Source organism: Nuphar pumila, chromosome 2 (genome assembly GCF_984573655.1).
Source record: "Nuphar pumila chromosome 2, dmNupPumi1.hap1.1, whole genome shotgun sequence".
NCBI classification, from domain to species: Eukaryota; Viridiplantae; Streptophyta; class Magnoliopsida; order Nymphaeales; family Nymphaeaceae; genus Nuphar; species Nuphar pumila.
Window position 1 is genome coordinate 81,372,050 of NC_143250.1, and position 22,122 is coordinate 81,394,171.

The 22,122-nt window shown below is 36.4% G+C and overlaps 1 pseudogene; it reads right to left on the reverse strand.

Moving 5' to 3' along the window:
- Positions 1–21,322: 21,322 nt before the first annotated feature.
- Positions 21,323–21,907, reverse strand: LOC149845840 (dirigent protein 9 pseudogene; annotated as a pseudogene).
- Between the last annotated feature and the right edge of the window lie 215 nt (positions 21,908–22,122).

The window sequence follows — 22,122 nt, forward strand, 5'->3', positions numbered from 1 at the left end:
GAAATCAAATAGGAAAGGGGGGGTGATTTTAAAAAAAAGATTTGAATTAGAAGGGGGAAAAAACTTTAAAAATTCAAATTTTGGTTTAAAGGGGGAAAACAAATAGTGGGTTTGAATTTTGGGTTTGGTAAGACCCACTTGGGTCTCATTGGACCTGAATCTAATTTACTTTATATATATATATATATACATATATATACATATATATATATTAACTAGTGAAGTCCATTTGGGTGCCGAATGAACCCAAATCCTATTTACGTAGGGAAGATCCATTTGGTCAAGTGGATATAAAAAAAATCATTTTATTTTAATGAGATCCATTAATTTGGGTATCAAATGGATCCAAAATCTTATTTTCTTAGTGGAATTCAATTGGGTCTCCAAGTGGATCCAAAATTCCCATTTTACTTAGTGGGATCCAGTTGGGTCTCCATATGGATCCAAGATACTTTTTTTAGGGAGATTCATTTGGATCTCTAAATCGATCCAAAACGAATTTTGCTTAGTGAGATCCATTTGTGTCTTCAAATGGATCCAAAACACTTTTCACTTTAGAGGAGGATCCATTTAGGTTCTCAAATGGATCCAAATCTCTTATATGTCCAGTTTAAACCTCGATATGGGTCTAACCCTACACAAATCTATTTGATTAACATAAATCATTTGAAGATCCAATTCTAAATAACTTACGATCCAGTGGATCCTACGTAGATAGTTCGAACTTATGTTGGTGTGGGTTAAACCTCGTGAATCTCCACTAAGGTCCAGATTCAAATACCACATACAAAACCTCATAAATCTCCAATTAAATATCAAATAGCTTTAATAAATGTTGAAATACAAATGATAATTAATTAAGCAATATTAGCTAATTAATTTACCAAAAAAATATATTTAATAAAAGTTAAATACCATAATAATTCACAAAATTTCTTTTTTATTTATTTAGAAATTTTGAGAAATTTGTGAACTTTACATTCTACCCTACTTAAAGAAATTTTGTTCGCAAAATTTGGTTACAGTTGTGCACTAAATAATTTGGGATATTTCACTTTGATTTCTTCCTAACAAACTTCTTCTCCCATGTTTCACCGTAGTTTTAGTTTCTACATCTCATAAATCGTAGCATTGCATATTATCTCATTTGATAATTGCATCATCATCATCTCTAGTTTAGATTGGTTTAGATTTAGCATCTGAAAAATAAAAAGAGAAAAAATACAATATATATATATATATATAATAGTTCGTTTAGCCATTTTTCTCAATTTGCACGTCGAGTAGATAGTCGCATTATTTTATATAATTTGTTTATAATTTTAATTCATGTCAAGTGCTATTTTTTTATCAGAATTAATTAGTTATTTCCCTTAGGTATAAACTAGTTCATTAAAATTTAGATTAGATTAAAATAATCAGACTGGTTTAGCCTTTAGTGCAATTAGCATTTTCTTGAATAGTTAATTTGTTAATTATTATTCTATTGTTTTAAATTAATCATAGTTTTGACAGTTTAATGTTAGTTTTTGATACACTTATGTAGTTTAGTTTTAACTTGATGCACGTCACTTGGTTTTAGTTCAGAAATTTTTCTTTGATCTTTGTTTTGCATAGTCGTTAATTAGTACATAGTTGCTGATTAGTATTTATTTTAATTCATTGTCAATTAGTTATATTAGATAGCATAGTAATTTCTTTATTATATTTTCTGCTTTGTCATAATTAATTCTTACTTCCAGCATACATGCAATAGTTTAGATTTTTTGTTAGAATAGTTGTTAAAATAGTAATACCTTTCTTGGTTCCTTTTAATTCATAGCTATTTAATTATAATATATAGAATAAGTTAGGTAGTTTAGTCATTTCCAGAATTTATTAGGTAGTTTGAATTAAATTAATTCATGTTAGTGTGCTAGTTTTAGTTAGCTTTGAATTTTGTTTGCCAACAGATTTAGTTGTGTTAGATTAATAATCGCTGGTTTTTGCTATACGTTATTTTCTATTCATGATGAAGTCAATAGGTTAGTTTTTATTGGTTCATGTTTGTTATTCGTCTCTTAGTTAATTGGTCAAAGTAGTTTATAGGCATCCGTACAACATGTTAATATTGTTAATTAGTTAATGTTAAATATTAGTTAGTAGTTAGTTAGCTCTGTTTAATCTTTTGAATCTTGAGTAGTTGGTTAGCTTTATTCTTGATTGCTTGTTAATTAATTAAATTTTTTTGTCACTCTAAATTTCATACAAGTTAGCTAGTTATTTTAGTAATATGTTAGTTTTAATTGATTCTTGACATTCGATTAATGTATTTTCTTAATCTCTTAGTTAGATGGTCATTAATTTGTTAGTAGATGAATTAGTTTCTTGAGTGTTAGTTAGTTTATTTTATTATTTTGTCTTTTAGTGTAGGGTTAATTACATGTTATGAGTTTATTTCATGTTAGTTTAATTCATGATTTTATGATTTTTAGCTGAAACTAACCTTGAATTTCTGTGAGTTTTTAAGTTTTGTTTTGTGTTTTGTGTTTCGTGTTTGTGTTTTTGCAGAGAAGCGTTTAGACGTGCAGTAAGTCATCAAAAGTACCTCCAAAGAGCCCTCTAAGGTCCCCTTAAAAGGCCCTTCAGGCCCTCAGAAAGCCCCTCAGGGAGCCCTCAGAAAATAAGAAATGCAAAAGTTCAAGAAAACAAGAAAGAGGGACAAAAAGCTCAAGCATTGAAGACCTTTTCTTTTATTTTTAGATTAGTCTTTTATTTTATTTCAATTCAATTCAATTTGTGTTTGTAATAGGGCACTTTATTTTATTTGTTTAAGCCCTCTGCAGGGGTAGTACTCTTAGTTTATTTATTTAATTAATTATTTTAGTTTTTAAGGCAATAAAGAGTAGCTTAGTTATTTGTGGAATACAAAGTATTTTTTCCGTTCCCTAAATTCAACCCGGACTCCACCACTCGTGCGAGCCAATTTTTATATATTTTGGTGTCTGACTTTTACACTTATTTTTACTTAAAATATTTTTTTTTAAATTATTTTCCAAAACTCACACCAATTTTTTGGCACCGTTGCCGAGAAACGGCGATTAAAATATGAGTATTCACTTTATTGCCAGTGTGTTCTCGTTTTACTTTGGTTGCTAGTTTCCTTTTTGTTCTTTACTTAGGATTGATAGTTTTTTTTTCTGCTTGTTATTTAGGTTTGCTAGTTTATTTCAATACTTAAGATCTTGAACCATGTGTTTGCAAACCCTAGATACTAGCTTACCTTTCTTGCACGACCCACCTACTAGGCTACCCTTAGGTGGTGACTATGCACGATTGGTACCATGCTCGTAGCTTACTTTTCGCAAAATATTTGTTGGGTACAAGTGTGCGGTGTTTGTTTATTTTCTACTTTCTAGTTTTATTTTTCTCTTTATCAGCTTTGTAGTTTGTTGTGGTTTGGCTGCACTGCATGTTAAGTAGGTAGAAAGCCTTTTACTTAGGACGGTTGTTGCACCGATCTACCCTCAAGTGCATGCAAGTGCGACACTCGCTTGACCCCGAGCTTGTTAAGATAGTTGAGGACCCTGAATCCCTTATTAAGACAGCTCATCGATCCGGCCCCATAGCTCAGGATCAACAGTTGACCCATCCTCTGAGGGAGTATTACATTCCTAATAAATATACTCTCACCTCCTGCATCGCTAGACCCGTTATAGAAGCTCCACATTTTGAGGTAAAGGTCAGCATAATCCAAATGCTTCCATTTTTTTATGACCTGAGCAACGAAGACCCCTACTGTCATCTCGATGAGTTCCTCGAGATTTGCTCCATTGTGCGGATCAATAATTTTGGGGATGATGTTTGAGGTTGACATTATTTATGTTCTCTCTCAAGGACAAAGCCAAGCATTGGCTGAGGGCCTTAGATACAGTTCAAATTACCACTTGGAAATACATGCAATGTGAGTTTCTCAATAAGTATTTCCTAATTGGTAAGATGAACCAGTATAAAAAAGTCATCACCTGTTTCTCTCAGATTGAGGAAGAACAATTTCATGAGACTTGAGAGAGGATAAAAGATCTTCTACGGAAGTGCCCTAACCACCAAGTGCCCCGTTAGCAACTAGTACAGTACTTTTACGATGGTCTGACCGAGAAGGATAGGCAAATTGTTGATTCTTCGTGTGGGGGAATGTTCATACTCAAGAGAGAGGATGAGGCATGGTCCCTATTTGATACATTGAGCGAAAATGCCATGCATCATGCCCTATCTTCGCGACTTGATAGGATCACACTGTTCCTAATAGTCCTAAGAAGAGAGTAATTTTCGAAGTTGGGTCCGGACATGAGTTGCAAATCAAAGTGGATCAGTTGACCAGAAAAGTTGATCAATTACTGGCCAACCCAGCTTCACTAAATCCAGTAGAAAAAGTGTGTGAGCTATGTGCTAGCCCTACACACTTGGTTTCTAAGTGTCCAGTAGCATCACTCTATTCTGAATTCGTTTAAGAGCAAGTGAATGTTGCCCAAGGTTTTGTCAGACTGGTGCATGATCCTTATGCACCCACCTATAACTCAGGGTGGCAAAATTATCCTAACTTTGCGTGAAGAAATTCACAAGAACCACCTCATTTGCCTCCCCAGACACAGCACAAACAGGGTAACCTCTCAGAAGGTTACCCGTGATTTATATTTCCTCAGCCCCCTCCCCAACTTAGTTTGCCTTCTCCACAGAAGCCCATATCAAACTCATCTTTTCAGGAGAAGCTGCTCAAAGCCTTTTATAATATTAAGGCCAACCTCAGTTTCCACACACAGTCGATAGCAAAGCTAGAGACCCAGATGTGACATTTGGTTGAGGCCTTGAGCAGGCAAAGCAAAGAAAGCCTCCCTAGTCAGTCTGTTGTCAACCAGAGAGGTTAAGAGCCCATGCACTATAACCTGCACCTCACAGAGTCTCACCAAGAGCAAGCCTACTCTGTTATCACCCTTTGAAGTGGGAAGGAAGTCCACCCTACTCAAGAGAAGACTGAAGATCCCAATGACAAACCTAGTGACCAGTCGATCTCCCTTACCAGGCCTAAGAAAAGTAGGCAGGGCCAACGACCTATGCCTTCTCCTTTGTATATCCTTAGAGCCCCATTTCCTCAGGCCTTAGCAAAACTGAATGATTTTAGCAAGCAGGGAGCACGCATGCACGATATGCTTGACATATTCAAGCATGTTTACATAAACCTCTCCCTGCTTGACGTCGTCTAGCAAGTGCCTGCTTATGCAAAGTTCCTCAAAGAACTTTGCACGCAGAAGAAAAAATTGAGGTCGTTGCCCAAGATGATCTTCTTGACTGAGCAGGTGAGCTTCGTGTTTCGGCACCAAGACCCACCCAAGCTCAAGGATCCTGGGGCACCCATCATCTTGCGTGTTATAGGGAACATGACTATCGAGCGTGCATTACTCTATCTTGGAGCAAACGTGAACATATTGTCAGCTTTTCTTTATGACACTTTTGGGATTAGAGATTTGAAGCCCATGACGACTATCTTGCAGTTGGTTGATAGGTCTACCAAGCATATGCAAGGAATCTTGGAAGATGTGTTAGTCAAGGTCGAGGACTTTTATTTTCCTGTTGATTTTCTCATTCTGGACATGAAGGGAATCGATGTCGCTCACTAGACCCCCATTATTCTGGGTAGACCATTCTTGGTCACTGCTCACGCTCATATTGATTGTCATACTGGAGAGATAGATGTTTCTTTTGGCAATAAGCATTTACACTTAAACATTTTTTATGTTGTCACGAGAGCGACAGAAAATGACGATTGCTTTCGTGTAATAGACGTTAAAGGATAGCAATTTGATCTGTTGTTGGATGCTTGCATAGGTAGATATTTGGTTTATAGCTCACCATCATGTGATAATAGTTTTTACGTAGAGACTAAGCTCATTCTTAGCAACCGAGAGAGCCATTGCAGGGTCCATAGGGGTAGAGTTCGAGGACATGTTGTAGGCAGAGTCCTAGATGACACCATTTTCCTTAGACCTCCCGATTGGGCATGACCTCACATCCATTGATCTTATGTATGATGAAGTGAAACCAGAGATCCGTCTGGCTGAGGACGTAAAACTTAGTGCTTTATGGGAGGCAATCCATATTTGTGATGTACTATTAGTAGTCTTAATAGTTTTTCTATTTTTAAAAAGGTATCTTCTTTCATGAGTTAGATGTCAGATTATGTATGCATTGTATTTTTGGTATGTTTTTATGAGTTGCAGAACAGGTAGACAAGTAGAACCTATGCAGAGTCATTCACATGCCGTATCAGGTAAGGTTCTACAACATTGATCAGGTGACTTCTACTACTTCTCTCTCATTTATTTTCATTCTTATATGCATTCATCTAGTTTCACGCAAGCATGGGGGAGTGCCACTGAGAACAATGTCATTCAAGCATGAGAAAGGGTATAGTTTACACACCCAAATCTTTTTCTGTCTTTGTACTTGCACATGAATGAAAACTCATAAAAATTGGGCTTTTAAGGAATGAGTTTGACCTTATATGAATGCTTTATATAATCTAATATTTTTAGAGAATTTTTGAGCCCCACAAAAAAATTTTCTGACACTTATCTAGAAAAATGTGGTTGTTTATGTGAATTTCAAAGAAATGATTATAGATGCATGTTAGAGCTTATTTTGAATCATAAATATGAATATGCATAGTTTTATTTTTGAAAAATTAAGCAAATGAACAATATTGTATTCATGAGCATAAAAAAGTGAAAAGAGCATATGTTTAGTTGTTTGGTATTTTCGTATTTCCTAGTAGCTGGGCTCAGACACAGGTTGAAGTATTTGATTCCCATGTTGAAAATGATAACAAAGAAAATCATTCATTTGTCTAAGTTAATATTTGTGGCCTATTTTGTTTGAGCAAGTAGAGTCTGAAGAGTGTTTATACTTGGTGCCCTAAAGTCATCTGGTTTGGGAGCCATCGTCCTGAAAGCTCATTACATGGACTTTATAGAGAGCCTAATAGATGTTGACATTACAGATGACAGAAAAACAGACTATACGTAAAATTATAAAAATTGAAGGTCTAGTGACTTGAGCAAGTAAGTCTGAGGGATAATTAGTATCTGGTGCTCTAAGGTTATCTAGCCTAGGAGTCACTGACCCAAAGCTCATTACACGGGTCACGAAAAGTAGAAATTTGATATAGTGCTCAACAAAAAAAAGAAAGAAAAAGTCTAAAAATTTTGAAAATCAAGAAAAAGAAAATAGCATAAAAGAAAAAGTTCACTGCTTAGAACCAAATATTGAGAAAACGTGTACAGAAAATATATGAGTGAAGATAAATAAACAAAGACATGTGTGTATTTGATTTTTTGAGAATAAAGCATAAATGATTATGGTATTTAGAAAAGTGAAAGAAAATATTTTATTTTGTGGTGGCCTATAAAAGACTCTAATTATGTTTTGATAATGTAATGACTCAAAATATTTGCAAAAACAAACTCCTTAACAGCCTAATGCTTTTTGAAGTTGAATTTTTATGCATACATGACAGAGATGTTTGTGGGTAGCATCACTGTAAACCCTCATGAGACCTTACTCGTCCACTGAGGTAACCCAGGAGTTTAAAGAGCTTGTTGCATACGCTAAATACAACCGTGATTCTTACGAAAGTGAGGTTTTTGCATTGGTTAGTTTGTTATTTTTGCTTTTTGCTTCAGTTTGCTCGAGGACAAGCAAACAATAATCATAGGAAAATTTGATCATGCATATATTTTATATTTTATATTTTGTATTTTATTTATACTATTTTATGTAAATCACATTAAAATTTTATTTTTATCGCTAGTTTCGAGAAACTGCATTGAAATTGAAAATATAAGAAAATCACATTTTTAAAACTCTTCCCTGCATTTTTTAGTATTTTATTTAATTTAGAAGTTTTTACTTTGTAGTTTAATTAGATTAGGAGAGTAGTTACTAATTTTAATTAGTTTAGAAAAAACTCTTTTGAAAAATATGTTTTTGAGGAAGACTTATTTTGGAATTTCTAAAAACAAATTAGACTTTCATAGAACATCGTGTTTTGACCTAATTTTTATTATAAATAAATTTTTTCCAGCAAACCACCATGTTTTTCCCTTCTGAGAAAATGCAGGCCTCCTCTCCCTCTTCTCTTCTCTTCTCTTCTCTTCTCTTCTCTTCTCTTCTCTTCCTCCTCCTCTTCGTTCCCAACCAGTTCTCCCTCGATTTCTTATTTTCTCTCTTTGATTCATCTTGCTTCTAACATTTTTCTATCGCTGGTTCTTCTTGTCTTGGTCGACAGAGGTTCATGCAGCTCGAAGGGAAAAACTACGTTCTTTTTCTCAACCCCTCTATCGGAGGCGAATGCTACAGTTTGCTTCTTCTCTCCCGTTTTACCATAGTTTTAGTTTCTACATCTCATAAATTGTAGCATTGCATATTATCTCATTTGATCATTGCATCATCATCTCTAGTTTAGATTATTTTAGATTTAGTATCTAAAAAATAAAAATAAATAAAAAATATAAAATAGTTCATTTAGCTATTTTTCTTAATTTGTGCGTCGAGTAGATAGTCACATTATTTTATATAATTTGTTTGTGATTTTAATTCACATCAAGTGCTATTTTTTTATCAGAATTAATTAGTTATTTCCCTTAGGTATAAACTAGTTCATTAAAATTTAGATTAGATTAAAATAATCTGACCGGTTTAGCCTTTAGTGCAATTAGCATTTTCTTGAATAGTTAATTTGTTAATTATTATTCTATTGTTTTAAATTAAACATAGTTTTGATAGTTTAATGTTAGTTTTTGATACACGTATGTAGTTTAGTTTTAAGTTGATGCACGTCACTTGGTTTTAGTTCAAAAAAATTTCTTTGATCTTTGTTTTGTATATTCGTTAATTAGTACATAGTTGTCGATTAGTATTTATTTTAATTCATTGTCAATTAGTTATATTAGATAGCATAGTAATTTCTTTATTATATTTCCAGCTTTGTCATAATTAATTGCTACTTCCCGCAGCCATGCAATAGTTTAGATTTTTTGTTAGAATAATTGTTAAAATAGTAATTGGTTTCTTGGTTCCTTTTAATTCATAGCTATTTAATTATAATAGATAGAATAAGTTAGGTAGTTTAGTCATTTCCAGAATTTATTAGGTAGTTTAAATTAAATTAATTCATGTTAGTGTGCTAGTTTTAGTTATCTTTGAATTTTGTTTGCCAATAGATTTAGTTATGTTAGATTAATAATAGTTGATTTTTTCTATACGTTATTTTCTATTCATGATGAAGTCAATAGGTTAGTTTTTATTGGTTCATGTTTGTTATTTGTCTCTTAGTTAATTGGTCAAAGTAGTTTGTAGACATTCGTACAACACGTTAATATTGTTAATTAGTTAATGTTAAATATTAGTTAGTAGTTAGTTAGCTCTTTTTAATCTTTTGAATCTTGAGTAGTCGGTTAGCTTTATTCTTGATTGCTTGTTAATTAATTAATTTTTTTGTCACTCTAAATTCCATACAACAAGTTAGCTAGTTATTTTAGTAATATGTTAGTTTTAATTGATTCTTGACATTCGGTTAGTGTATTTTCTTAATCTCTTAGTTAGGTGGTCATTAATTTGTTAGTAGATGAATTAGTTTCTTGAGTGTTAGTTTGTTTGTTTTGTTATTTTGTCTTTTAGTGTAGGGTTAGTTACATGTTATGAGTTTATTTCATGTTAGCTTAATTCATGATTTTGTGATTTTTAGCTGAAACTAACCTTGAATTTCTATGAGTTTTTAAGTTTTGTTTTGTGTTTTTGCAGGGAAGCGTTTAGACGTGCGGTGAGCCCTCGAAAGTACCTCTGAAGAGCCCTCTGAGGTCCTCTCAAAAGGCCCTTCAGGCCCTCAAAAAGCCCCTCAAGGAGCCTTCAAGAAATAAGAAAAGCAAAAGTTCAAGAAAACAAGAAAGAGGGACAAGAAGCTCAAGCACTGAAAACCTTTTCATTTCTTTTTAGATTAGTCTTTTATTTTATTTTAATTCAATTCAATTTGGGTTTGTAATAAGGTACTTTATTTTATTTGTTTAAGCCCTCTGCAGGGGCAGCACTATTAGTTTGTTTATTTAATTAAGTCTTTTAGTTTTCAAGGCAATAAAGAAAAGCTTAGTTATTTGTGGAATACAAAGTATTTTTCTCATTCCCTGAGTTTGATCCGGACTCCACCACTCATGCGAGCCGGTTTTTATATATTTTGTTGTCTGACTTTCACACTTGTTTTTACTTAAAATATCTTTTTAAAAATCATTTTTCAAAACTCACACCAACGGCCTAACCTTGAGGTTGTTTTTGACCATCTAGTATACTAAAAAATCTATAAGTTCACAATAATACTCGTGATGTCCTTATTTCAACATCTAGGTTCACAATTGCAAACTTTCAAACTTATAGTATTAATCATCACAATTTTAATCAATTAACAAAAAAATATTACTTACAGATCGATGTCGGTCTACTGGATGTGTCACAAGCCAGTATTTATTTTCTGTTTCGATAGCAAAGCTAACTTTACCAACGACAGTTTGGTATCCTCAAATAATCTTACAGCTCTTATACTAATGTTGTCTTTACCAAAAGCAGCTTAGTATTCCCAAGGAATCATATCCTTGCTCTGATATCAATGTTGTAATGCCCAAGATTTAAAACCTAAAAACACACAATTTTTTTTTATATAGCAGTGAAAAAACAACATTTTTGACTCTGATTGAAAACCTCAGGCATGTTACAAATTTAATTGATAACAGTAAGACTGCATCCTTAAAGCATTTCTAAAATGATTCGTATCTAGAATCTGAATATTTTCATTCTAAAGTAAACCATAAGGTATGTACAAAACTAGTATAAACAAGTACTAAATTATATTTTTTGGAAAAGAAAAATAACTGGCTTTTGATGCCGCCACAGCCTTCTGCTATGCTCCAACAACTATTTTGTACCTGTAATTTGTAGGGGGTCAATATCCACAAGCCCCCAGTAGAAATATAATAACAAAATATATTTGCATGGAAGTCAGCATACATGAAATAACATTCTTTTCATGTAAATAAGTAATTATTGTTGCATAACAAATAATTGTAACATAACAGCTCAATATTATATACAATAATCGTACTCATGCGTAATCATTCAATTCATGCATGACTTACTTATGCAAGCAAAGAGTTCTCAAAAGACATGAATAACTAATAATTTTTTTATTTATGTTTTTTTTCTTAGATGATTCATGTCATGCTTCACTATATATACAATACGTTTTTGTTTCTCTTTCACAATATTCTATGGGTACTAATACAGATAATGTCTAAATTAAAGCCTCGACCTAGATAGTATATTCAATCAATTTGTCACTTATTATCCTGGCCTTGCTCATATTTTTTGGTTCTAGATATGGGACGACCGTGTTGAGAGAGTGCTCTCACCACCCTCAACCTGATATATCAGAATTTACTTTCAACTAAAACAATCTCAATACCACCTCACAATATCGGTGGCAGTTATCCCTTATCTTCGTAGCTGGACAACAACTCTTTGTGCTTAATAAAATCCCATGAAGCCAGAAGTACCATTTACACTATCATTGTAAGCCTGCAAGAGAATTATGATGCACATATTTCAAAAACATGCATATTCAAGAAGCTTGAGCTATATACAAACATTTGTTCATAAAATTCTGAAATACACTTCTATTTACATGCTTGTAAAATCTAAAATACACATGTCAGAATATGTTCGTAAAACTTTAACATATACGTGTCTTTATTTGAAACATGTTCAAAATACACACATATGGATAATTTTGAAACTTTTTTAACACATGCACATTCTTGTTTGTGAAAAATCAAATATTGCGTAAATATATATTTTTCTCATAAAGAGTGTAATATGAATAATTTTTAAAAACTATATATATATATATATACATAAATATGAAAATTCTAAGCATTTCAAATAACCTAAAACTATGCATGTGAGTTAAGTTATCGAAAACCTACCTCTTAATTCATGTGGTCTCTCAAGAAATAGAGAAATCTGAAAAATGCCTTTGGAGATTCTCCTCGATAAGTGTGATGTGAATCGTATTTTGCCAATGATCCGAATACAAGTGACAACACGTGACTCACCTCAAGTTTTGTGTGGCAAGCACGGAAAAGTGTGTGGGTGTGGTGTTTGCATGGATATGCGGATCTAATGATGGTGACGAAAAAGGTCACGGTGAAGGTTGCGATGTGGGCGGTGGAAGGCAATTTGCAGAGGTTGCCAAATAGAGCGGTGCTTGGCTTGAGCCGAGCTGGGGTTCGGTGAAGGTGGAGCAACAATTATGAGGGTCAAGCTCAGTCAAGTCAGGAAGAACTGAGCATAAGGGCTCGACTGGCCTGAACGTTACTCGGTTAGGCCGAGCCTGGTTCTAGGCGAGTGCAAGCTTGGCTGTTTTGGACAGGTTTGCCGAGGTTCGGCTGAGACATCTGCAGATGACAGAAAAATGGAAAAATGTTGCTGGCGACAGAAAAATGGAAACAAGTGGTAGCCTGCCGAAAAACCAGCAGGGAGTGCAGTCGATTCAGCCGACTGCAGCTGCTACTTCTGTTTGCAAAATAGTAGAGGAGGCCGTGAGAAGAGAAGGAATGGAGGTGGCAGTGATCATCGGCTAGGTCGTAGCAGGCAAAAATCAAGTTGGTGGTGGCATCGGCAAGCTTGCGCACAACAGAGAACATTATGGCTATCGTCAGCTGGGATCACAGTGGTGGTTCAGTCACCGACAGGGAGAGGCATCATGGGCAAGGCATCGGTGGTGGAGAAGATGGCCATGGTGATCAGGTGGTGTCAGGTTGGTTGGGGTTGGCGCTGGCAGAAACTAGCAATGAGGAAGATGAAGATCGCAAGTGGCATCCAGCCACTTGTTGAACCGAGTGACAGTGATGGTGGTTCATTTGTGTGCCGAATGGACCCAAATCCTATTTAAGTAGGGGAGATTTATTTGGGTCTTAGGTGGATCCAAACAATTTCATTTTAGTTTAATGGGATCCATTTTGCGTTTCAAATAGATCCAAAATCTTATTTTCTTAGTAAGGACTAATTGGGTCTTCAAGTGGATCCAAAATTTTTATTTTACTTAGCGAGATCCATTTGGGTCTTCAAATGGATCCAAAATACATTTTTCTTAGTGGAGTTCATTCAGGTCTTCAAATGGATCTAAATATCATTTTGCTTAGTGGGATCCATTTGGGTCTCTAAATTGATCTAAAACACTTTCCACTTTAGAGGAGAATTTATTTGGGGTCTCAAATAGATTCAAATCTCTTCTATATCCGGTTTAAACTCCGTTATGGGGCTAACTCTACCCAAATCCATTTGGGTTGACCTGAATCATTTAGATATCCAATTCTGAATAACTTAAGATCTAGTGGATTCTATGTGGATAGTCTGAACTTACATTGTTGTGGGTTGATCCTCATGGATTTCTATTGAGGTCCAGATCTAAATACCACATACAAAACCTTGTACATCCCTAATTATCAAATAACTTTAATAAATGCCAAAATACTATTGATAATTAATCACTAATTAATCAACCAATATTAGCTAATTAATCTTTTAGAAAATGATATTTAATCAAAGCTAAATACTAGAATAATTCACAAAAATACTTTTTTATTTTAAAAAAAAAATAAAAATTTTGCAGACTTTACAATTGAGCCTTGATATGCCTAATGATATGAAGCATGCGTAATAAAATATATATTCAACCCTTTTTTAATAAAGTGGACTCAATAATTCATTCATTTTATGGCTTATCTTGGAGAGAGTAAGTGGTATAACCTTCGTGTGACCACGTTGTTAATATTTTTTAGAGTAAAGCGTCTCACCTGGTCTCCACTCTTCGGAAGGTAAGAGGCCGGACTACCAATGTATCCTAGGTGATAGGTCTCACAACTATTGTTGTAGCATATGATGCATCGTAATTGTTGATGCCTCCGTGGGGTTTTCTCTCACTGACTACTCACTTTAGAATTCAATTCAGTAAGTTACATGAGAATTTAAAATACATAGCATAATAAACATCATTTATGGGTTTTTTTTTTTCTCGATGATTTCTCATAAATACCCGATGAGAGTGGTAAGCAAGATAAGCAAAGACATTATACTTGAACAATTTTAATTTATGTTAAACGTGTATTGAAAATATGTTCTAATAATGCAAAAACTCAAGTATAGATATTTGCATATTTTGGATAATATTGCATAACAATAAATGATAATATAAAATTGCTGAGAAAGCCATTTGTGAGATTATGTATTAGTTTTGGTTTAAACTATTATAGCATGTTTATATTTTGAACTTGGATGTTGAAAGTATGCAATTGATAATTATATATCATGATTATGTTTTATTTGGCAATTTGGTACATTATGCTTATCATGATGAAATGTATATGTCCTAAAAGAATGAGAGTTTTTATGTATACTTAATTTTGTACATGCATGCAATGTTATTGTACCTATCGAGTATGACCCTATATATAAATCATTCAGGTGATGAGTACTTGTGTTGAAGACGATGGAAGAATTGTGATGGTTGTTTCAAGAACCAAACTTTCTTTAAGATTCTGGGGACTTGACTTAGATTTCTAACTAAATCATTAAGACTGTCTATTTTAATTGATGTATTAAGATTGTTGTATTTTTATTTAAAGTTAGATAGTATGCTTGCTTAAATGAATTATTTAAACTATGGTTTATAGAATGTTTGGAATATGGTTTAAGGATCGTACAATATGTTGTATATTTTGAATTTGGGATTGTTAATTGAAGTCAAATTATGAAATTAGACGTGAACCCAAGTCCAAGGGATTTGAATCCAGACTCACAAAGTGTCTAATTACATGTAACTTGCTCATGATTTTGACCAAAATTCAAAAAGAAAGTTTTGCGTTGTATTTTGGTTTTTTTTTATGAAAGAGATTCTATCATTGGTCGTCTCTTTCTAGAACTTAGTTCTAGTAGGCTAATATACGTTCAAGCTTGCACTCAGGCATATCCCCTAGTACTTAGTTCGGTTAAAGTAATACCATAGACATGATTATTGTCCTTGGTTATTTCTTTTTCAAGATTTAGTTCTAGTGGAATAATATATGTGTATGCTTGTGCTCAGGCGAACCCCCTAGGGATTAGTTCGATTGGAGTAATGCCAGAGATAAAGCTTTACATCATTCAATTATAATATTATAAAAAAAATAACACTTGTTTTTTAGTTAAGAAGTTTGGGGCCTCCGAATAAGGGAAAGTCCACATTTATTTCATTTAGTCTTACTCATTGTAGAATTCTTCAACCATGTGTGCCCCTCTAATTGCAAAAATTAAAAAATATTTGGACACGTGGAGTGGCATGTTACTATCTCAAGCTGGGCATTTGGTTCTTATTAACTCTGCCATTGCATTATATCCGAACTATTGAATGATGTACTTTCATTTACCGAAGAAGATCATTGATAAAATTGAAGAATTGATGTGGAGATTTCTTTGTGATGAAAGTGGGACGGTGACCCACAATCACTCTTTGTCGTGGGATGTAGTGTGTAGGCCAATTAACAAAGGAGGGCTGAGTATCAAATATATCCAGGACATGAACCTTGATTTTCTTGCGAAAATGGCATGGAAGGTAGCTTCTAAGGAAAAAGGTCCTTGGGTTAGGTTGTTGCTCATTAAATACAAACGGCTTGGGTCTATATGTTTCGTTAGGAATGAACGGGAGATATCTTGGTGTTTGAAGAGTGTTGAACATAGCATGAGGATTTTCCAAGTGGGAGCTAAGTGGGAAACAGGCGATGGTAATGATGTCCAGTTTGACCCTTGGTGTGACCATCTCCCTTGATCCAAGTTCTTCAGGAAGAGATTATGGTGCATGATATGTGGCAGATACAAAGGATTAAAGTGTCCGAGATGCTTAGTGATGTTTTTCAGAATATGTGTGCTCTTAATTGTAACATTGTTCAGACATGTTCCCGGGATGTGTGGCCCAAATTGCAGATCTAGTTAATGGTCAGAATCATAACAAAGGTACAATGGATATTTTGAAACGACAGAATAGGGAACCGTTTAGTTCTAAGGTGGCGTGGGAGACTGTTCGATTGAAGAGCGTGGCATTTGATCTGCACAGTTTTATTTGGTTGAGTGCTCGTGTTCCCAGAGTTGCTCTTACCTTGCATTACACAATTAGCAATAGACTGCTGGCCATGGAGCGTTTTCGAAGAATGGGTATGTTGCTACTAACGTGGTCATGTGTGAACATGCATAAGAAACAATTGAGCGTCTAATGATTCAATGCCCAGTTGCAAGGCAGGTTTGGTTCAGGGTGGTTAAACATTTTGGAAAAAAAGAAGATACTTATCTCAGACATTGTTGACTCTCTCTAAGGAGATGGGTACCCAATATTTCAAAGATAAAATGGTTAGGAGAGCATCGTTGGCAACTTTCCAAATTGTAATTCGCTAAGTTGTGGGAGTTGAGGAATACAATCCTCTTTGAAGGCACAAAAATGACCAGAGAATGCATCATTCACAGTGTCTTGAACGAGGTTCATATGCATGTCCTTCGAATGTGTGGATATGACAAGTGTAATTGCTAGAAAATGGTTATATGCAGACCACTGGGTTGCTCATGTTGAAGGATGGGTGAAGATAAATATTCGTATTCATGTCCTTCGAATGTGTGGATATGACAAGTGTAATTGCCAGAAAATGGTTATATGCAGACCGCTGGATTGCTTCTGTTTAAAGATGGGTTAAGATAAATGTTTATAGTGTTTTTATGCCGTCCTCCAAATCATGGCAGGCGGGATTCTCAATCAAGGACCACGTTGGTCAGAACTAGTACATCGGTTGGATGAATCATAAAGGAGAAATATGGAGACATGAATGGTCTGGAAAGAAATCCTGGGCCCGATCCCTAGATGCAGGTCTATTGTTATATAATCATCTAGAAAGCATGCTGTTGCAGGCACTTGTTGGAGGGAAGAGGGCGTTCCTCAGTCATGGACTTGGAAATGGCAGATACACTTTTACAGTTTGATCTAAGTTTGTGGTTACTGTTAAAAATTTCAATTATTGGTCCTGCAGCTTGCCTCGATTGGGCATCTATGAGAGCAATAGGGTATAGAAAGACAAACCTCCTGATTGGTTTCCATCACCATATGATCTGTAATCTCTTGGTTTAATCCTGTGTAACTGGTAGGAGTCTGCCTGCCAGCTTGATATATATATATATATATACCTGAACTAACTTAAGATTCTATTTGGGAGCTGATAGGCTACAAGTTTGGAACTTGGGTTAGAATTCAATCAACTCCACCGAAGTGGTGCTAGAGAGGTATTGAGGAATTGAGGACGTGGTTGGTGCAATTTCTTTTGTATTTGCTTTAAAAACCAGAGTTGGCAACTACCATTTGTACAAGACAGTATTTGCCTACTATAAGTATTGAGAACTTTCAGTTGTTCCGATTTCAGGTCCTTTCGACACCACCTAAGGATTGAGGTGGGTTGAAAAGATGTCTTAGGCCTTCATAATTTGGGGGTTGAGCCTAAAACAATGGGCCCATGCCCAGATAATATGTTGGTCCATTTGAGGAGTCCAGCTAGATGCCCATTCTTACTTTGTGTATCCTGCCCGCCTCCTCTTGGTTCTGCCCTTGTTGTACCTGTAGTGGGGATAGAGGTGGCAGTTCACCGATCCAGTTCCATTCCCTATTTCAATGCTGCATCCGTGCGACATCACTGCCAGCAGTGGCCATCCGGCCAGTCGGACCAGGCCCAATTAGGGTCCAATAAGGACTCAACAGGTCCGATGCATATCTTGGCCCAAGCATGGTCTGACTCAGTTATAGTCGAGCTCGGGTTCAAGTTGGGGGTGCCGGGCCCTTTAGGTCCAACTCAGTTAAAGGGTCAGGCATGTTGGGCATTGTATATTTTATACATGATCCCGACCCGTTTCAGGCTAGATTAATTATTTGTGCTGGGCTAGGACTGAGTTTAATCGGGTCTGAGTTGTATTTTGCACCCCGAACTTCTGCTAACGGCAGCAAATTGGAGAAGGCTATGGCCCTTATTTGAGTGCCTACATACCAAGCCATCATGTCTTCTATTCAATCCAATTGATCTTTCAGAGAATACATGCCATTCATAAGGAGCCACCTAAAATTTGGGTTATTATATTTTACAGCACGCTTTTATAATTTGATGTTATAAAATGATTCAGTTGAAGCCATTCCTAAGGTGCCACTTGAGATTGGTTTATTACATTTTGCAGCCTTCTTCTAAAAAAAAAAATTTACATTTTGCAGCTTGATTTTGTAATTTGTGTTTCAAAGGCGCACTTAATTGGTTGAATTGACCATGGTTTTGCCAAACGAAGTGATCAAGTGACTTCATTGTTGATTTGTTCAACAAAAAGAGCCTAGCTAACATGACATAAGGTGAGTTGTTTTCACTAAAGAGGACAAAAATCTGGGTTCATACTTCATGCGGGTATTTGAAATGCATTCAAACATAATAGATGGTTGTATGTAATATCTCTAACGTTAGGCAGCTCTTTTCAAATTGATAATAAGTCGGGCAGTTTTTTGTTAATAATTAGCTCCTATAAGTTTTTCATTTGTAACCCGGTTGAGAACTAATTTTATGCGGCCTTCTTCACCTTAACTTTTTACACAGCCCTTTCATCTTTTCACCTTAGTTTAGGTTCTCATATATATTCATTTATTTTTTTATTATTTTTACTCGAAGAAACCGCTCCCAGAGCACAGAGACCTAGCGGCAATGGCTCAGCCTGCCATACTAACTGTCTCTGTTCATGTCAACGTAAAACTCTGAGGGCTTACCCCTCGACCCCAGAGAGTCACCATGCTCGGCTTGCGCAAGAAGGTGACAGACAGCCCATGAGATTTGAACCTGAACTGCTAGTCAAACAGTATAGGCCCTATCCCACTAAGCCAAACCCCCTGGGTCTATGGTCTCATTCTTTGCTTTAAGCTGCATACTGTGAACTGCAAAGTAACCTTTTACCAGTCAATGTTTCAAGTCTACTAATTCCCCATTGCAGGACTACTCTCGCTTACTTCAAATTAACAGGCTTGGTTCTTTCCAAAAGAAAATGTCATCAAGACATCACATCCATATGAGATGTATGACGAAGACGTAAGGCCATATATAGAAATCTGGGTCATAATGTGGTGCACATACATGGTTAGTTCGTGGCTTTTATCCTCAAGAGCAGCTGATCCAGTGATCTTGCCGCGCGAGGACTTAACATTATGAAAAATCACTGCTTGAATACAGCACAACTTGAGTTGTGCAAGATTTTGTGTTTTTTTGGGCAGTATTTTAGCGACAGTAAAAGTGTTATTTCGTGGAGTATACTCAGCGCGAGTACTGGATCTAGCTACTCTGGTTATCTTCAGGAGATCATTTTGCTCTCATATTCTACTTTTCAATTCCAAGAATGCCATCAATTTTTTTTTTAAATGGCATCATCTGTGTGTGTGTGTGTGTTTTTTTTGTCCGAAAGTTTCCATTAAAATAACGCATTTTTTCTGTAAATGAATTGGCTTGAGCTTGACCCAATTGGTCTACAGTTCAAATCATATTACTTTCAGTTTTGAAATAATGTGATTGTTTTGTAAACGAGCCTGCTCATTTAACTTGAGCTCATGCTCGTCTCAACTTGCTACAAAAATTATCAATGGGGGCTCAGCTTGTCTGGTAGGAGCATCTAGTGAACGTCACCTTGTGTTGGGATGTTGCAGGTTCAAAACCCAATGGTATAATTGTGTAACTGGTAGGGGTCTGCCTAACCTAGGGTAAACCTGACCCGAACCAAACTCTATAGGGTCTGAGTATGGTGATAAATAAGAATACTCGATTACGACTTGAGTCCAGACCCAAAGGTCTGATTAATACATGGACGTGGTTATAGTTTGTGAAATTTTATTCCAGACCTGGACCCGACCCGAGTTTCGATTAAGACCCGTAATTTTTCAATGTAAAAATGATAAAAAATATAGTTGAACCAGGTCTGGTTCATGTAATTCTTATCGAGTCTGAGTATGGTTTTTCTTATAGTGGATTTGATTAGACCAGGGTCCGGACCTAATACCATACCCAAAAATTGGGTCCAAGTCCACCAGGGTTTGAACCAAACCCGACCCGTTGGCACCCCTAGCCTAACCCCATCTTGCCTTCCAAAAAAAAAAAAAGTTTGCTACAAAAATGGTTCGAGCTTACAACAACAACAACAACAACTACGCCTTCATCCCAAAACAATTGGGGTCAGCGATATGAACCAAAAAAGAAATTCATTTTGGGTCTTCCACATGAATCATTTTCCTCCAATCATTTCTATCCAACGCCATGTCCTCGGTGAGGTTCAAAGCATTCATATCCTTTCCTACCAACTCCATCCAAGTCTTCCTAGGCCTACCCCGACCTCTTTCAACTCCATCCAAGTTTGCTACAAAAATGGTTCGAGCTTCAACACTTTAAATTCCGTTTGTTAGGCTCGTTCCAGTTAGAAGCAGAATTAGTTTTTAAATTCTAGGATGCTCACTCCTACATACCAATATCAAGAAGCACACTGAATTTTGCACTCTTATGCTCATTAATCTTTTGGGCAACATAGTCACAGGTTTCATGCTCGAGAAAATCCTTGCGATATTTTCAAAAAACATGTTTTTTCTAAAAAAAATCAGGAAAAGCATAGGCATATAAAACGTATAAAATATGTATAAGTTAAAATACAATGAGGCTACAAACATATATATATATATAAATGATCTAAAAGTTTTACTAAAAGGAGTTATCAATGCATTTTTTGAAGACGTCATCACGCTTATATTGTCAAGATAGTGGCTATATATTTAGAATATCGTGCTAAACTTACGATATTTTGAAAATATCAGCCATGACTGATCTACGGATGAAGGGTTTATAACGCGTCTGTTGTAGCCAGCACAACCCCATAAAGAAAATATCATAGAATACATGGTTGAACGTCAAATTGAACAAGGCAGGAATTAACAGCATGTGGATACAACACAACCCAACCCAAACAAGCACGAAGAAACTCATTCTCGACAAAGGGACACACCAAGCAATCAAGACTCCTACACATCATAATGCATGCATGCAATAAAAACAAAAGGAAGACACCACGTAGACGAAGAAAATGAACAGACGGATCTTCATTGATGCTGGCCCATTGAGCTCTTCTAGTAGGAGAGATAGACCAGGAAGTGTAGGACGGTCTGCACGCCATCGGTCTCGTGGGTGTCGACCGGGTGGAGGGTCCGGATTACTGCATACCCCTTCACGTTCTCGTAATTCCCTGTGCCACCAATGACGGCGATGTGCGACTCGGAGACGGCGGTCCGGTGGACACCGAAGAAGCTGATGGTGTTGGCGAACCCGCCGGACTCCAGCAAGGCGGTGAAGACCAGGTTCTGGCTGCTGCCGTCCTGGGAGGTGGCTACGTAGAAGCCCTGGGCCTTGCCAACCACGGGCGAGCCCAGCTCCTGCCCTTCGGTCAGCTGGTCGTCTATGACCGTTATGGTGCCAAACTCCAGCTTCTCCAACGTGGCCCCCAAGGGCAGCTGCCCGGCCGTCACAAAGGGTAGGTTCCCACCCACTGTGGTGCTGTCCGCCTGCAGTGCGGTGGTACCACCCAACCCGGTGAGGAACGACTGGATGTTGTTCCCGTTTGCGTCGACATTGTTGACTATGCCCGTGACTGCCCGGGCGGAGGGGTGGGTCCCACCGAGGATGTCGTGCATGAAGAATGCGAGGGTGTGGTCGCCACCTGTTGTCGTCGTCGTCGTTGTTGGTGGGTCCATCGTGGGAGCTGGTATGGTTGGTGGGTCCAGTGGACTGGCCAAGGGAGCCTGTGGGCCCGGAATGATGGTTGGGCTCGGGAAGAGAGGCGCGGTGGGCGTCCCCGTCTGCTCGTCCAGGGTACGAGCAGCGAGCGCACAGCCGATGATGGCTAAGCAGAGAAGGAAAGAAGCACCCGCTC